Raw genomic sequence first — 19917 nt, 5'->3', positions numbered from 1 at the left:
GATTTCTTAATGATTTGGTCCTCGTTGATCTTCATGGCTTTCAGTACGTCAAGCATGATCAGGTTCACTGAGCTGCCTCCGTCTACCAGGATCCTTCTTACCGTGGTTGTTCCAATCTGCATAGAAATTACCAGGCCATCATGATGAACATCAGGGATGCCCACTAGGTCACAATCATTGAAAGTGATTGTTGGGATATGATCCGGCTTGCAGGGTGACACAGTCTTTGGCGTCCTGGCTATCTTCTTTGCCGCTGAACTTGTCAGGCTGCAAATTTCTGATCCGCCGGATATGAATTTTACTTCGTAGATTGGTGGTGGTGGAGAGAGACTACGATCCTGCTTATGCTCCTGATTCTCCTTATCCTGGTTTGCGTTCCTGCCCTTCGTCTTGATCAGGTCTTTCAAGTATCCGGATTTTAGCAGGTAGGCCACTTCCTTCCTCAGGGTGAAACAATTATCCGTGGTGTGTCCAATATCCATGTGAAATTCGCACCATTTTGAATTGTCTCTTCTGGGATTTGCATTTTCTGACTTCCTGGGCCATCTAATAGCTGATCCCATGTTGTCAAGTCTCTGGATTAATCCTGCAATATCAACACTGAAGTTATGTTCGGAAATAGGTGGATAAACTTTAACCTTACCTTGATACTCATGGGCCAGGTTAACTTCTGACTGATCTGGCCTGAAATATGGAGTAGGTCTATAATTGTTTCCTTTGTTGCTCTTCCTACTGCTTCTTTCATGATCCCTTGGTCTACTGGGTGATCCAAGTTTGTAGCTTTTATCTTCTTCCAGCCTGATGAAAGCAAGAGTCTTGGCCTGAACATCTTTGAAGGTGTGGCAGGGATACTTAGTGAGTTCGCTGTATAAGTCACTATATGGTAGTAACCCCTGTCTGAATGCCTCCACTGCTGTTCCGACGTCACACCTAGGTATGGATACTTTCTCTTTGTTGAATCTTGCAAGAAATGTCCTGAGAGTTTCATCAGGCTTATGTGTAACTCGGTAAAGGTCACTGGATCGTTTCTCCAACTCCCTGCTACTCGCGAACTGCTGGTTGAAACTGTTGATCAGGTTGGCAAAGGAATGGATGCTCCCAGTTGGTAGGTTGATGTACCATTGCAGAGCAGGGCCAGTCAGGGTCGTTCCAAATCCCTTGCACATGCAAACTTGTCTGAACTCGCTGGGAATAGATGCAGCTAGCATTTTCTGTTTGTAAAGAGCCACGTGATTTTGTTTATCCGTGGTTCCATCATAGACCCTCATGGATGGAATTGTGAACTTTTTTGGTAGGTCTACTTTTGCTATTTCGTCTATGAAAGGCGAATCAGCATAGCTGTCAGGGGCAGCTTCTTCCATGCTGGCAGGCACTCCAGGTATCTTATCGAATTTTTCATTGAGTTTCTTGATCTCTTGAACCACTGCCATCATGATGGCTGCTGCGGATTCGTCAGGTTTCTCCTTATCATCTTTTGGTTCATCATCACCATCAACATTAATGGATTTAGGAATACTTGGGCTCCCAAAACTGGAAAAATCAATATTTTTAATGATTGATGAAAATGGGGTTCCTGGTTGGAATCTAGAGCCTGCCCCTTGGGTCTTCTCTAATTTTTGCTTTAGAGCTGACTCAGATTCTTTCAATTACAGGATTTCTGCTTCAGTTTGGGCTACTTTTTCTTTCAGGCTTTCCAAGTCAGCGATTTTTTGGAGAGCTGCATTCAATTGTTCTTCAACGGTGGGTTCGGCCATTTTTGTAGGTTTTTTGAATTTTTGTAAGATAAGAAAAAAGGATTTAAAGAGCTAGATGCCCCACGGTGGGCGCCAATTGTTTTGTGTGGATTTTGCGTAAGGCGAAATCAGGTCAAGGTAGAGTTGTGTAAGGTTAACTAGCTCTAGATAGTCTGTTGGTCAGGTCGTCAGGGTACAATATAAAGCTGTAAATGAAATAACGACAATAATAACAAGACAAAGAATTTTGTACGTGGAAAACCCTTGAATGGGAAAAAACCACGGGCACCAAGCCAGGAGAGGATTTCACTATGTAATTTCCGGAGAATAATTGTATGACAATAACAACGTTTATATTTCTCTATGTATTGCGTATACTTCTTCTTGTGTGTGAATGAGATGCTTCCAATATCTTCAGAGTATTCTTTATATAGGCTTCTTCCTTGAACGGCTGCTTGATACGGTATTAAATGCAGATTATTCTCCATTATTACCAGTAATAATTGCAAATTATTCCTCCCTTAATTACTGCATTTACTTTGAAATCTTCACACTTAATGCGCGTATATAATTCCTTTATAACACGCGTATATGGTCTAATATCGTCCTGATATTTTGACCGTTGTCCTCTCCATGGCCTGGCGCCTATCTTCGTGTGCCCTGATAGCCTGACATCCTGACAGCCTGGCAGTCAGGTTTAGATGAGATACTGATCAGGAAGGTCTGCGGATTTCCAGGCCTAACAGCTTTCCTATTATCCAACCCCAAAATGATCTCTCCTAGACACATACAAGCTGGGCCCTGCGCAACTCCATTTGCTCAATCAAGCTAAAATAACGAGGATCTCCTCTCATTTCCTTATCAACATGCCCTTGGAGGACATAACCATGCAGTGGGAAAAACCAGAATGCCCTACGCCTCACTACATAGGAGATAAAAGGGTCTTCCCTATTTATAAATCGATCAATAAAGTCAAGCATACGGATTCCTTTTGAGGTCACAAGACGGTCAACCTTAGCTTTAGTCAGTCCAACCAAATCTCTAAATTTGTATTTACACCCTTGAGAGCTAGAGGGTATGGCATGCATATTTTCTGGGTCCCATCCGCCAATTGCAGCAATTTCCTCAGGAAAAGCGCAGATGTCACCTCCAGGGAAGGCGACTACATGGAAGTTAGGGTCTCAATATTCGAGACAAGCATCGAGGAAAGGGTTCACAACTTTCACCAATTTGAGACTCAAAATGGACCCCAGAGTGAAAGCACCCATATCATGCTTTTCAACGTTTGTAACTTTATTTGTCCACTCCTTGAGACGGTTTTCCAAGGCATCCATGATTTGTAACTTTTTTCTATGTAATAGGAGAGTTTTTTTATAATAGACGGAAGAAAGATGGGAGAATTATGTGGATAAAAGCTCCCTCGACGTCTATATTTATACTAAAAGCTGTTTCCTAAATTCCGTCAGAACTGACCAACTGAGGAAATGGCGCAGCACCTGCTGTGCCTCTTTGAAGGATCGCAGCTCGTGCTGCGACTCTTCCTCAGAGGATTTCTGTGATTTTTCCGCGTGGGATCTTTCCTAATTCCTTTTGGCTTATAATTTCCTATTCTTATAGGTTTTTATTTTGGTAATTCCGTTAAATTACCATATTTTATGTTTCCTAATGTTCCGGGCACTCTTCTCGAGACGAAATCGACATTTTCGCCAAATAAGCACACTTACCTATTTCATTTTATTTTCTCTTTTGGGGGAATCATTTCACTCCCGTTTCACATTTCATTCCAAAATTATACATTTCTTTTTTCGTTTTTTTAGGGGGTAGCCCTCCCTACCGTCCGGTCATCAATTTTTTTTCGCTCATTTCTGGGCAATTTTTTGCATTTTTTTAGGTCTTTTCCTCGATTTGCGCTAGTTTAAGCCATATGTACAATATGTGTTTACGTGTAATTCAATGTAAATTTTGGCAGCATGACGGTGTAAGCCGTCATCTACCAAACCTGTTCTAAGCTAACCTGCAGGAACAAACAAACAACCCAGCAGCAAAGGCACTCAGGCCATTTAATATACAATCAAAATGCCATATATACATCAAACTGGGGGCTCCTGCCCAAAACAAGTCCAAAAATCCAAGATGAAATCCTAAATGTACAAAATGTATACAACACAGCCGACGACAACACAAGCAAAGACAACTACTCCTGGTCGCCACCTCACTCGGTGACCCTAGCCTCGAGGGCAGTGATCTCGGCGTCCCTGACCTCCAACTCCCTCAACAGACGAGCCGTCTCCTCCTGGGAACGTGCCAGCTCCCGCTCCAGTTCGCGCTCCCTCTGTAAATGACAAAGAAATGCCTCATTTCAAATGCGAGAAAATTACAACAAAATTCGAAATAAAGTAAATAAAAGGTTCATACCTGTCGTCCTCGGCCGCCAGCAAGTGCCTTGATGGCTGTAGCCCATAGCCGGTTGGCAACCCTCTACAACGCCACGTACCGAGACGGCGCCACCTGCATTTCAATAAACAAACATTTTCAATGAAATGGACAAATGTATTCTTATACAACAACAAAAGCTAAATTGAATCAAGGGCTTACCCTCCTAACCAAGTGCTGCCACTCCTCCAGTCCGGCATCTGTCACCGCCTCGCCAAAGTCGCGGAGCTCGGAGATCGCCGTCATCCCCGCCGCATCAGTGTACTCAAGGGTCTCATGGTACGCTGGGGGCTCGACGCACGCCTCCTCAACCTCCTACAAAATTCAAAAGAAGTCTTTATTCGATGATCATTCATCATTTTGTCAAGTCAACTCGAAAGGGCAAAATAAAGCACTTACCACGACCGGCCAGTATGCCAGCCTCTGGCGAACAAACAGAGAGTACTCCTCACCTGGGAGGAGAAGAGTGTCGTCACCAACGTCTGCCAGGTCAGCCTCCCTCTCAACGTCAGAAGGCTCCCTAAACATCGTCCGAGGAGGATCGATGAGAATCGTGAAGGCATCACGAGAGCACTGACGAGTCAAACGCTCGCCCAGATACCACACTCGACCAATAGACGTCCTCAGTAGTAACCGACTCGAACTCCTAGGTCGAAGGACCTCAGCCACGAAAGTAGGGGCATCGGGGTAGTCCACCCAAGGCCTGGGCACCCACTAAGACAAACGAACAAGGGGTCATTCTTATGATCGCTTCTAAGGGACAATGAATAAACAAATGAAGGAAAAGTGATAAAAAATACTTACGTCACTCAGCTTCAGGGCATTCACGCCCCATCGACAGACATCGTAAGAAGAACGCTGGCTCTTCGTACGACACATCACCCAGTCTCTTACTACGGGGTAAGCTCTCGGTCCAGGCTCCGTCCTCTTGGGCGCAAAGTCCGAGAAATAGGAGTACACCTACGCCTGCAAAGCAAAACAATCGATGATATTTCACGATTCGATAAAAAGAAGAAATGATCTTTCAGGATACAAAATGAAGGTCCATACCTCCAACAATAGTCCGGGGCCGACGGTAGCAGGAGAAGTCCCCTTCTCCACCAGCTCAGGACGAACCATGGCCCTCATGTAGCGTGTGAGGACCGCAGAGCCAGGAGTGACCCAGTCCCAACGACCTAGGTCACTCAGGTCAGAAAGGAAGGGAAGAAGCTTCGTCGACAGCCTCTTCCCCTTGTCTCCAAGGTAGAGTGAAGACAAGAACCACCAGAGCCACAGACGAGCCCTCTGCTCCGCAGTACAAGGAGGAGGAGCCACCTCCCTCCCATCCATCGTCACCAACGCCGGGGTCTTACCCGCAAAGTAATCCCTGACGTAAGTTCTCGGCACTAGCCCGGAAACCGCAGCAGCGCTCACCGCCAGGTTCCAACCAATCACCCTCCTAGCCTCGGCCGAGTCCACCCTCATGGCCGTCGATGACCAAACCACAGCCTCCTCTCCACACGGCAGACCAGAAATCATGCCGTAGTCCTCCAACGTAACCCCGACCTCACCAAAAGGCATGTGAAAGGTCGAGGTCGTGTCCCAATACCGATCAAGGAAGGCTGGAATTAGGCAAAGGTTAGCCCGAAGCTTCCTTCCCTTGGTCTCCCTCCACGCTCCCACCAAGGCTTCGAAAGCTCCTAGCTCGATAATGGCCTGCTCCTCTTCCGACAGTCTCCCGTAGGCCTCCATCAGCATCATCGTGTAGCCAGAAAAGGACCTAATGTTCCCAGCCTCCTGTATCGATTCGATGCAAAGCTATCTTTAGCTCAAAGTGAAGGAGAAATGAAACGACAAACAAATAAAGAAAGGTGATGAGAGAATGACAAGCTCGAGACTTACCAAACTCTTCACCGTCCTGTAAGACAGGTGGCTCTCCGTTGCCCAAATGAGATGGTGACCATCCCATTTCTCAGCCCACTCAAGTGCCCTCGCTAGCTGGCGACCACCTCGTCCGACGTTAGCCCGCCTCGGGGCCTCCTCCTCAGCAGCCTCCTCAGCAAACGCCTCCTCTAACACCTCCTCAAATAAATAAAGTAATTGAACCAGTTAAATAAATTATAAATGTCAAAATGAGAAATTCGCGAGTGTTACATTACCCATCGCAACAGGTAATCCTCGCCACCAGTGGGGGGCCGCAGCCAATCCCCACTTAAATCCCGCTCATCAACGAGCGATATCCCTGTCCCTTAATGTGCACATCCCCTCCCGTGGCGGGTTCCACGGAGGGCGAACTAGGGTGTGCAGCCACTCTCGCAAGTGACTCCACCACTATCATCACAACACCATCACAACCACCACACCACCACCGCACCAACACTCCAACGATGATCAGCAGACAACAATCATACACAGTACAACAAAACATCTCAAATCTATTAAACAGGAACTGAGTAGAGAAACCCTACCTTTTCGCAATCCACTATGTTGCAATCAATAATACAATATGCATAACAAATACCAAATCGTCACCTACAACAATGATAATCAACAATCAACACACATATGATGACCAAACCCTAAACCCTCAAATTAACCCAAACTAGGGTTTGTTAACTTATAAGAACAACAATAGATCAACAAGGATAAGACACTTACTATGGCGATTGACACGGAATAAGATGCTAGAACCCACAATCGACAACCTTTGCCTTGGAATTGATGAAGATGATTAGAAGAGAATGAAACGTAGTTTATGTTTTGGAAGAAATGGCTTTCGAAACTGACGAACGATTATATATAATCTCTAATCATTTTAATCAAAACCGCAGAAATAACACCTGTCGGACCGGATACTCGGTCGAGTATAGAGTATACTCGGCCGAGTACTCTATACTCGGTTGAGTATTCCACATACTTGGCCGAGTATTCCTGGACAGAAAGCTGTCCAGAAACACACGACACACCTACTCGGCCGAGTAAGCCATATTCGGCCAAGTAGCAGGCTTAGGAAAACTGTGGTATTATACTCACCTTCCCTCTTTTCCCGTGCCTCCCTTGGCCACCACCCCGACACTTGCCGCCTCTCTCCCCTTTTTTTTACAGATCCGAATAAAAGTCGTCCATGTCTGTTGCTTCCGTCGTCCCTCGTCATCTCCTCCTCAATCGCGACTGCAATCATTTCTTCTCTTTTCTCTTTTTTTTGTTTTTTTTCCAGATCTGGAACCCATGGGTCGTGGCTTGTGCGGGGTCGGGTGGTTGGGGGGTCGACGGGATGGTGATTTGTTAGTGTTAGTGGTGGTTGTGTATTATGAATGAAATGTTTGGTTGGTTTCTTTGATTTTGGTTTCTTTTTCTTTTATTTTTGTTACTAACTTTCTTTTCTTTATTATTTTGGTTATTGGTGGTGGTAGTAGCAGTGGGGTGGTGGCGGTTTACAGTTTTTTTTCCCAGATCTACGGCATAGTTTTGGTGGGATGGTTATGGTGTCGTGGCTGTGGGTGGAGCCGTATGTCGAGGACGGTGGTGCTGGTCGTGTGGTGGTTGGTCGTTCGTGGTGGGGGAGGTCGTGGGTGGTGGTTGTTATGGTTGGCAGTAGTGGTTGTCGATAAAGGTGGACCGATTAAAGTCCTATTTCATTGCTTCACTTGACAAATTTTATTTCACTTTAATGGATTAAAATCCACTAACATGGACTAAAGTTTCACATGACATGGTCTAAAGTTTTATAAGACATTGACTAAAATTACATTCCTAAGAGAATAAAGTTTCATAAACAGTTAAAACTATATTAGATAAATTCAAATTAGTATAAAGTTATAACCCTAAAATAAATAAAGTTTCAAAAATTATGACTAAATTTACAATCATAAAACACTAAAGTTACATTCATAAAATTATAATATTTATTTAAAATTTATAAATTAGCAAAATTAATTAAATTCAAATTTTTATATTAGAAATCGTCTAAAAAAATTAAATTTTCAATTTTTAGCATTAAAGTTTCACACATAAAACACTAAAATTAAACTCAAAAATCAATTATATATTTTCAAAATAAAATTTTATAACATAAATTTAAATTTTTATTTATCAAATGACCTTATATATTAAAGTTATAATTGTAAATAATTAAAGTTATACTCATAAATCAAAATTTCATTTATAAAACATTAAAGTTTCTATCTTAAAATTTCAAAATCTGAACCATCAATCTTAGAAGATCAATGGCTAGGATTAGGACTTAGTGGACTCACCATTTTAGGTGGACTCATTTGAACTTGCTTCTCTCTCTCTCTCTCTCTCTCTCTATATATATATATATATATATATATATATATATATATATATATACATATATATATATATATATATATATATATATACATATATATATATATATATACATATATATATATATATATACATATATATATATATATACATATATATATATATGTATGTATATATATATATACAAAATATATATATATATATATATATATATATATATATATATATATATATATATATATATATATAGGATAGGATCTCGTGCGAACTTACGAACTGACTAAAAAAGCTTAACCATACAATAACCACGCGCGTTGTACTGAGCATCTTACCACTTTTCTCTCACTTCTGCATCTCGTGCGAACTTAAAGTTCGGTGGTCAGAGATGTCACCGGCGCGATCTGGGTCACCTGGCGAAAAGTTATGGTCGATTTATCGTAGTTCTTTGCATCGAAGAAATGGGGTTGGTGTTTGTGACGTGATGAAATGAGGCAGTGTTGGTGTTTGTCAGCGGCTATGGTCGGAAGAGGAAGGGCGCAGGTCTGCTCGTGATGGTTTGACAACTGGCGGTGGCGTTGATGTGGTGGTTGTGGGGGAGTGGTGATTATGGAGTGGTGGCGGGGGTGGTGGCGCTTGGCGGTGGTGGTTGGGTTGTCGTGGTTAAGGGCTTAGGGTTGGATACACAAACTACGAAGCCCGGATACATATGTATTACTACCGAACACACAAACGATTTGTCTATCTGGTAGTAATATTATGTGTAATCTTTAGTAATACTATGTGTATCTGAGGTAGCAATATAAGGGTATCTTGGTAGTTAGTACGATTCACACTGCAAGTGAATTAATTTGGAAAAAACAATCATATACTCAGTTGTTAAGCGCATCAAATTTACGATTCTTATTATTAGAAGAAAGATCCAAAGCAAGCATATTCCCATACTTTCCTACACTCTGGATGTATCCAGAGTAACATCGAAGGTCGGCTTCGTGTTGTCGGGTCGCCAGCATGTTTATGGATTTTTTTGTAATCAAAATATTTTGTTGTAAACCAAATAGTTGAATATTAATCATTTATGAAGTTGATATTTTGAACATTCGTGTTGCTCAGGTGCATAATTTGATTAATTTTCGATAGTTTTGAAGGTCTGTGTGCTTTATAATATGCATAGGACCGTAGGGGTAAACACTCGTTTAAGTAACTAGATACATACCTCTAGTTAGCCATATACAATACTTTAAGTTGTTAGATACATAACTCTAGTCAGCTAGATACACTCCTTTAAATTTCTAGATACATACCTCAAACTAACTAGATACACTCGTTTAAGTTCCTAGATACATACCTCTAGTTAGCTAGATACACTCCTTTGAGTTTCTAGATACATATCTCTAACTAACTAGATACACTCGTTTAAGTTGCTAGATACACTCCTTTGAGTTTTTAGATACATATCTCTAACTAACTAGATACACTCGTTTAAGTTGCTAGATACATATCTCTAGTTAACTAACTAGATACACCCTCGTAAATAAATTAAGTTTTCACTTTGGACACACACGTTGGACTTCATTTTAAGACAAAAAAAAAAAGAATTCTTCAAAAATAAATGTGCTGGAAAAACTTACTCCATGTTTCGTTTTTGAAAAAAACTTTAATCAGACAGTCTTGAATATCATGTATGCACATCATGAGATACACTAAGCACTAAGCAATACATTCAGTTTATCTTCATATTAGGGCCTTGAAAATAACAGACATCCCACCCAATTTCTTCCTACATTGTCACATATAACTGCTTCTCAATCTCTCGAAAGGTCCAACAGTTGATCTGATGTTAACCGTTCATTAGTTTCAATCCTCAATACTGATATCCCGTTCATACGAATTCAGCAAAAACACGAAAATCGATCATAAAACTTGCATTTACATGAAAGGAAAACTAAAAATAATACATTGACACCAAAACCTTGCCAAAAAAAAGCTTTAGTATGAAGAGATGTAATGATACTAACATTACGCAAAATCAACTAGTTTAACCGGTAAAGATGCAAAGTCATTGAAAATTATACTCATGAAGGAAGTTCAAAACCTGTCAACATGAAACTATCTTCATGCCTCCCGTTACATGTGAAAGCACAAAATAAGACCGCATAATGTGCAATTACTGTGATAACAACACATGAAACAAATTTATAACATCAAAATGAGCCAAAAAGGAACTTAGAGAGACAGAGACTTCAGCAACAAGTCCCTTTCCATACTTGGTCCCATAATTTATTGAACAAATGATACATCAGATTTGTTTCAGTTGGCCGTAGAGCTTCGTTAGTATACAACACGGTGCGGACTTTTGGGAAACTTGCCCGATCTATGACACCAAAATCGTCTTTGGCTGTTGTTGCATCCATATAAAATGGCCTTCTCATAACTGTACGAAGTTAAGTGACTGAAATTGGCCTTTGAGACAACTTATAGCTGATATTATGGCAAGAAAATCAATTGTCAAACACTCTGACTCACATTTCTTGTATACTTGGCCAAGAGTGTAACCAGAGTATCCCTAATTATAATTATCTGAAATTCAACGACAAGAGATATTACATATAACCACTGCTCCAATATATAATCTGGGACCATGTTCTAGACTTTAGACTGGTAACCTGTTCCAGTCACAAACTCACCTACTTGGGACCTAGTAGAGACGATTGTACATCAAGAATACTACACACAACTTCATGATTATATTCAGGCAAAAGTCGTCAGCGAACTACAACATGCTAATGTTTCAAGCTATTAATCCCAATTGGAGACTTTTAACATCTTTGAAAAATTAAACCCAATTGAAAGCTTAAAAAACAACATTATGAAGAAGTTTCATATTTTATGAAGTGTCAAAATGTTGTGATGTGTCGGAATGGCAAACACGCGACATGACGCCTAAGTCTAGGTCGAAGTAACATAGTTGTTGAAACAGGAGTGACGAGTGAGACTGAGTACATTTAACCCCCATTGCCCCGACATTTGTGGGAGACCTTGATATGTGTAAGAATGGCGTGTATAACTTGAATTTTTCGAAATGGCAGGTGGATATTGCAGTAATGCTCAACGGGGAAGTGTGGAAAGAATATGGAATTTGAGAGGCATACTTAACACATCATGGCATAAGGTTCATGTTCGGATCGGTCATTCCAAAATGTAATTAGTTCAACTTCATCTTCCATCTTCAACTCCTGACATACCTCAAATCCTTGAAAAAACTTCTGGATGGGGGATTTGTGATCCAATGGTCAATCATCTGTTCACAGCAATCCATAACATAGACACACCTGCAACTATTCATGCTTAAAGGTCAAAACTAATTTGTGTGCTCATAGCCATGCCAACACTCGATTCTATCATAGCGTATGAATGAGAAGCAATTTCACAGGGTGCATAACCAACCTTGCCAAATAATCTTCGAAAAATTCACGTGGTACCCTCGAACTTTGTTATTTTGCACATGGTATCCAACTTTTTAAGTTAGTGTACATTATACCCTCTATGTTTGAATTTCATGCACAACATATCATTTTTGTCGCTTTAAAAAAACTCAATTGCGCATAATTCCTAGATCGAAATTCAGAATCGGCTAATTTTTTTTGGTTAAATGATTATCTCGTCATAATCTACAATTTTGAGAAAAAAAAATTGCCGACTGACATTTTATAGGGTTTTTTTTAACGAAAATCTCAAATCAAACATATCTTGGATCTTAAATTTCCGAATGACCATTTTCGTTTTATCAATTTATATATCTCGAAGAGTTAATCAATTTGAAAAAAAAAATTAGTCAATTCCGATTTCTGATCTATAATTTATGCTCAATTGAAAATTTTAAAAACGATAAATAGGGCATGTTGCGCTTGAAAATCAAATTTCAAGGATATCATGTACACAAACTTAAAAAGTAGGGTACCACGTGAACAATGGCAAAGTTCGAGGGTACCACGTGAATTTTCCGAATAATCTTTAAAGCAAAAGTATCCAAAATTGAAGCAAGATGGTCAGATATCGAGACGAGTGAGCTTAGCAAGAAATGTTACACCTTCACCAACAATCTAGTCACTTTATGCATAGATTGTGAAAATTAAGTTAAACAAAGAAAGTTCTCGTATCTACTATCTTCGACCTTCCTGCACAATCACAAATCAAAACACATAAAAAAACACAGCAAGTTCATTTTTTTACTTTGCTAAATTTCACACAGCGGTGGAAATATTAGAACAATTTGTGTATAAAAATAAGAGCTCGAAATTTATCAATCCGACCAACGAAGCAATGACGCAAACCTATTCAGCTTTTGCAGAGAAACAACTCTATCTTGCTTTTGTGGAGCAACAACGTGAAACACATAGTATTTCTGCCTATGTTTTAAATTTAGATTTTATAAAAATCAATTACGCGGGGCGTCTAATCCAACCCTAAACCTTTTCCGTCCTAAACTTAGGACACCCACCCCCTCGTTTAAAACCATCCCCCTCGGAAGGGTTCGCCTTATTTTTTCGGGGCTTAGTTTTTGTTTCCACCCTCATTCAATAATAAGGGAAAGGTTTAGGGTTGGATTAGGACAACCCCCCCCCCCCCCACGTTTGATCTTGTTAAGTTGATAGATACGCTTGTTTAAGTTGCTAGATACATACCTCTAGATAGGTAGCTACACCCGTTTAAATTTCTAGATACATACCTTTAGCCAATGAGATACACTCGTTTAAGTTACTAGATACATACATTTAGTTATCTAGATACACTCCTTTTAAGTTACTAGGTACATACCTTTTAGCTATCTAGATACACTCCTTTTAAGTTACTAGGTACATACATTTAGTTCTTCAATAAAATATCACGAAAAATCAGACCTTTTTCAATTTTTTTTTTTTTTTTAAAATAAAAAAAAAAAATTTACACAGGTGTTTTTTTGTGTGATATTTTATCGAATAACCTGTGATATTGTATTGAAGAACCTATGATATTGTAACGCAATCCTCAATCCTCAAAAAGATAGTGTATCCTCACATGATCCCATTTCTATATATATATATATATATATATATATATATATATATATATATATATATATATATATATATATATATATATATATATATATATATATATATATATATATATATATATGATACCAAGTTAAGAGGATGTTTCTTACATTACCAACATAGTATAAGAACGAGGACGCACACCCAAGTGCTCATTAGTAGTGATAGGGATATTACCACAAAAGTGTTTAATCTGAACTGATAACAACTCGGAGATGACAAAAAAAAAACCATCGCCAAACCACGGCATAACGGCAAAACGGTGCCTCTCCATTCGCAGTTATCAATTCAGTTTGAACAAAATGTGTACCCTCACTAAACCTTCTTATTTTATGTTGATAGGTAATAAAACCATCTTAAGATAATAACACATCCATGGTTACATATATAACTTAATCAAGTGTTGTCATAATTCAACAAAGGATTTAGCCTATTAGGCTCATCCTTAGAGTAAAATAAAATATTTAAATTAAAAACAAGAAAACTTACAAACTTAAATTGTGCTCAGAATAGAAGACGAACGGTTGACGAGATTTTTTATTTAGGAAAAGAAGATTTACAAGGGGAGGTTAGAAAGAGAAAGCCAGAAAGAGGGGTAGGAGAAGCCTACCTCTGAACTAAAACATATGCCTGTTTATATAGGCAAAACTAAAAGAAAAAAACTATTAACGAAACAGTAATTGTACTGTAAGCTTTACAAAAGCTCTGAAAACAAAACAGTAATTGTACTGTAAGCTTTATAAAAGCTTTGAAAAATAACCACACTTTATGAGGGCTAAAACTGCTGTTGATGCTTCACTATTTTTGCATGCGTCTGAGTGCATTATTATTCCACTATCCTTTCTTTATCTTTTGATTTGGCGTCTTTTGATTTGGCCTTTGAATGCTTATTGATTATATCTTTTTCTATTGATAATTGGACTTCTGTTTCTGCTTCCATTTCTTGAGCATCTTGGAGAATGTCAAATTTGTTCTTGCTATAAGATGCTGTAGACATTGTCATTGATATATCACTTGTTTGGGATTTATTATCCTCATGTATCTGTTTTTGAGCTAAACCCTGTCTCGCCAGTCTGGAATAATAGCTAATAATTTCAGCTTCAGTTTTGTCTTCTATCTGGAATAATTCTTCAGATGGTTGGTGTTCTTCCAATTCTCCAGTTTCTTCATCATTAAAGATAATTAGACTATCTATCTTGTCTTGAATTAAATTAATTGTGTATATACATTTTAATTCATGAGTGTCTTTATCTTGTCTTAACATTGCATCCCAAAAACGAGAATAAGATTCTCTTTTTAAACAAAGTAATTTGTGTTCAGTATAACCTATTTTGGGAATGAACTTCCAAATCCAGGGAATAGAAAATTCAATAAAGAAATTCATTTGAATAATGCCAGGGATATCATCCTGACTAGTTCTTGGAAGTAATTCTTTCCATTCATCATAAAGATATTTAAACATTTGTGGCAGGATATCTTCATTAGTTCCATAAAATTGCCACCATTTAATTAACCAAGTTGGTAGATTTTGATCAAAAACTTCGGGGTAAATTTTTATTAGCCACGTATGGCTTTTTGTAGGGTGTTCATATAAGAAAACTTTGTCAAAAGCCTGGATGTAATCCCAGTAATTGTAATCAATTCTGCTATTATTTTTGCCTGTAAAAGTTTTGGAAGTAAATGGAGTTATTCCCCATTCTTCAATGGATATTATTCTTTTGATATTAATTTTTGAAAATTTCCAGAAATTTCCTGGGTCCTCAAAATGCTTAAAATTGCATTCATTATCAGTGAGGATTCCTTCATAAAAATTTCGACTTTTATAAGTCTCCATGGGATACTGATTATTTGTTAAATAACGGTTATATAAGAACCAGGGATTATCTTCCCATTTTTTGTCAGAATTTTGGAGTATGATTATCTCCCTTTCCTCTGGTGATTTCACCATTTTCTCTTTTTCATCAAGAGAATCTTCCATAATTTTCTTGAAAGATGGAGAACTTATATTAAGTTCTTGTTGCTTCCATATTTGGAATTCATCAAATTCTTCTTTTGTGATATTATCACATAAATTCTTGGCTATTAGCCTTTTTCCACCATATTGTGCCAAAGTATTACTTGGTCTTATAAAACCAGATGATAAACCTGGCCCTGGGTTATTCCCATATCTTATAATTTCAGATGATTGTCTTCCTTTCCCTCTATTAGAAGGATAAGAAAAGCGGCCACGGCCACGACCTCGACCAGAATCCATTCCTGAAACAAATAACAAACTCTTATAGAGTTAAATACTCCCTTGTTAAAAAATCAGGGAAGTGATTATCAGATCCTTTTTTATAATGTATTTCGAAATCAAAAGGGGCCAAATGAGCTTGCCATCTTGCAAACATTTGTTTGGAAACATCATGTTTAAAATCTTTTTGAAACATAAATTTTGCAGAACTACAGTCAGTTCTAATTTTAAATTTTTGGTTATATAAATCATTTTGAAATTTTAAAACACACCTAACTATAGCTAAAACTTCTTTAGCAATAGTTGCATAATGAGATTGTGCAGAATTCCATTTTTCTGAATAGAATCGGACTAAAAATTCCTGTTTATTATTGGGATCAATTTGTTTAAGAATCCCTCCATAACCAACGTCTGAAGCATCTGTTTCCACTATTTTTTCCCAATGAGGGTTTGCCAAACTAAGGCATGGTAAAGATATAACTTTACTCTTAATTTTTCTGACAGCTTTAGTGTGATCTTTAGACCAAGCACAGGGATTCTTCTTCAACCTGTCACATAAAATAGCTGTATCTTTTGCCAAATCATCATAATATGGTGAAATATAATTCAGACTTCCTAAGAATCTTTGAAGTTGAGTTTTATCAGTAATTTCATCTGGGAATTTAGATCCAAAGTCAATGCTTCTGTTGATTGGAATAATTTGGCCTTTCTCAATATTATGACCCAAAAATCTAATTTTAGTATGAAATAAAGACATTTTAGTTTTAGAAATTACTAAACCATTAGATATGACAATTTTTTTGAAAATATCTAAATGCTTAAAATTGTCTTCTATATTCATAGAGAAGAAGAGAATGTCATTAATATAAACTATGATGAAATGACTATAATTGTTAAAAATATCATTCATACTTTTTTGGAATTCTGATGGAGCATTTTTTAATCCAAAAGGAATAACATGCCATTCATGTTGTCCAAAAAGAACATTAAAAGCAGTTTTATATATGTCTGCTGGGTCAATTTGAATCTGCCAATAACCATATTTTAAATCAAATTTAGAAAATATGAGAGCTTTATATAAACGATCTAATAAATCTTTTTTGTTAGATATTGGATATCTAATCCATTTTAACACTTTATTTAAAGGTTTATAATTAATAACTAATTTAGGAACTCCTCGTTCCTTTTCAGCATTTTTGTTAACATAAAAAGCTGTACATGACCATGGTGATTTGGATGGTCCAATAAGTTTTTTTTTCTATAAGAGAGCTTATTTCTTTTTTGCAAAATTCCAAATATTCGGAATTCATTTGACAAGGTCTAGCCTTGGTAGGAACATTTTCTTCCCTAAAATCTTCTTCATAAGGAAGATTTACTATATGCTTCTTTCTATTCCAAAAAGCATTAGGATGATCATTGCAAATAGATAGAGAAAATTGGTTTTCAATATCGACTATTTTTTGTTTTAATTTAGGATTATTTAGCTTTTGATCTATAGTCAAAATATTAACTTCATGTTTTAAAAAACTTAATTGATTTTCTTTTAAAGAAATTTTACTATAAATTTCATTTATAGCCTTCATAAAAGGTTCCATGATGAAATTAAAAGTAATAGTTTTTCCCTGATAATTGGCAGTTAAATTCTTATTATCTACAGTAAAAGGATAAATTTTTGTTATAAAAGGTGTTCCAAGAATAATAGGAACTGAGAGTTTATTTTTTACTAGAAGAAAGTTTAAAGGAATGCAGGTGTTATTAACACATATATCAGCTTTTGGGAGTTTAAATTCAATATCTATTTTATCTTCTCCTGCCTGAGATAAACTATGAGTAGTTTTAACAAAATATCTGGAATCAATTTCTCCTTCTTGTATAACATTTAAGTCTGCTCCAGTGTCAATTAAAGCAATAAATTCTTTAGAAAATTGATTATTAATTCTGAGTAAGATCTTAACATACCATTTTTGGCCAGCAACCATATTTATGGTTTGGAGAAATTTTTTATTTCTGTCTATTTCTGGGGGTGTATCAACAAGTTGCATAGCTTGACCTTCACCATCTAAGTTAGGGATAAGGTTAGGAATAGGAATAACTTGGTTATCAACCTTTTTACCTTTAGATTCCTGATCATTGTTTATCAAATCATGTTGAAAAATAAAAAGTTTTTCAAGATTAGAAATTCTTATATCATTTCGTTGTTCTTCAGTTCTAAGATGTTTGATTTCAGATTTTAAATTATCTATTTCTTTCAAAATGTCTTGTAAAGAAGAAGGACTAGAAGTTTTATTTTTATTTTGGATACGTTTATAAACTTCATTTAAGGAATAAGGTTTATCCTCTGTAAAATTCTTATTCTTGTTATTTTCAAAATTATTATTGAAGGAAAAATATATCTATATACTCAACATATTCATATATGTTCTATGTTAATTTAATCATAAAATTAATTGGTGATCTTATGCATGCAAACTAAAATAATATAAAGAATAAATCTTTATCTTACATTGGAATATTGGTTTATTTGGGCACAAGAGAGATCTCCTTTCTCTCTTGTTCTTGTGCTTTCCTCAATGGAAGAACTAGGATCCAAGTGTAGGATCTCTCCCAAAGTTAAATACCCAAGGCACACTCTTAATAAAATTAATATTATGAATGCTAGTACAATATTAATTTAGCATAAAAATTGACCCAAAATATTTTATTTTGGTCTCCTCAAAACCGTTTTTTAGAGAGAAGGAAGAGGAAGGTTTTTATCTTTCTAAAATTCTTATTTTTTAGATGATGAATGAATGAATAATTATTCTAAGATATTATCATGTGTATATCTTAAATTATAAGGCAAAACCCTTGGTTTTGCCCTTGTCCAAAACCGGGTAAGAGGAAGGGAGGGGAGCCAATGCATGCTTGAGTTTGTCTTCACAATGACAACTAGTTTGCATGGCTAGTTTAGTAGGTAATCATTGTGCTTACCACTAACAAAATCAACTTAATTTTTGCCTAATCCACCTCTTAATTTTCGGCACACATAGATAATATGGACTCCATATTATCTTTGTCAAAATTTCAATTTGTCTTATGTCACATGTCATATGTTACATAAATTTGTTATGTATTTTTAACATATTAAAAATCAACGTATTATTAAAAATACGTCATATACAAAAATCGACTTAGTAATTCATAATTACTTGTACCAAAAATATTTTACCAATCATAAATCACAATAATTTGTATTTATAATAATTCATTCAATTTCAATTGTTTCCTTAAACAATAATTTCATCTGAGTAATGAAACAATTCGAATACTTAGACCATATCTCATTTAATCAAAGTTCAATGAGACACGTAAATATTACTTCCAAAATCATCCGTCAATTTTAAATAATTTAATTGACTCGTAACGTTATACGATCAATTAATTGATCAATTAAGAGTGTTGCCCTTTAGGTATGACCTAGGGGATCAACTGATCACCACCATCGCACAACAGTAATGTCAAACTCTAGTCAGCCAATCATTACCGATATGTGTGGATCAGTTGACAGTAAGATATTACTTCCCAATTGTATTCTTTATAATGAGACTTAAACATGTGATCATCATGATCAACAGTTGTGATCGCATTATTGTCGGAGGACACATATTTCAACAATCTCCCACTTGTCCTCGACAAGTGTGCGTCACCAATTCTCTTGTCCTATTACTATCTCCCACTCAATGCAAGGTGTCTTTCAGGTCGTACTTGCAAGTGATCATATCGAGAGTGGTTTCCTCAATCTGGAGAATAACTATTGGTCAAAATTTTATCATAAACTAGTCAATTAAGACTTTACATTAGTCATTCTTGTTCCAAAACTTTCTTTTGGTCTCCTCGTGTAGTTATCTTGAGAACATACTCTTATGATTACTTCACTTGGTCTCTTTTGTCATATAGAACTTACTTGAGACCATAGATCTCATCTATTGGGTATAGTATATAAATAGATATACCTTCATTCAAATCATTCTACCTTACGTAGATCTCATTTACACAAGTACACAAATTTATCTCGCCTCGTGTGTTGTGTCCTCATTTTTCTCCCACTCTATCTTTAGAATAAATACATTATAGATTCAATGATAGCATATGAGACACAAATAATGAATTTGAA

At 37.0% G+C, this 19917-nt stretch overlaps 1 long non-coding RNA gene across 1 annotated transcript; it reads right to left on the bottom strand.

Moving 5' to 3' along the window:
• Window positions 1-10454: 10454 nt before the first annotated feature.
• Window positions 10455-12615, bottom strand: LOC141591072 (uncharacterized). Its single transcript, XR_012520633.1, has 3 exons — window positions 12512-12615; window positions 11681-11773; window positions 10455-11015 (listed from the first exon to the last, which is right to left on the bottom strand). It is a non-coding gene; the product is annotated as an uncharacterized LOC141591072 (long non-coding RNA).
• Between the last annotated feature and the right edge of the window lie 7302 nt (window positions 12616-19917).

Source organism: Silene latifolia, chromosome 7 (genome assembly GCF_048544455.1).
Source record: "Silene latifolia isolate original U9 population chromosome 7, ASM4854445v1, whole genome shotgun sequence".
Lineage (NCBI taxonomy): Eukaryota > Viridiplantae > Streptophyta > Magnoliopsida > Caryophyllales > Caryophyllaceae > Silene > Silene latifolia.
Note: the sequence above shows the minus strand (reverse complement) of the source record. Positions and strands in the feature narration are given on the sequence as shown.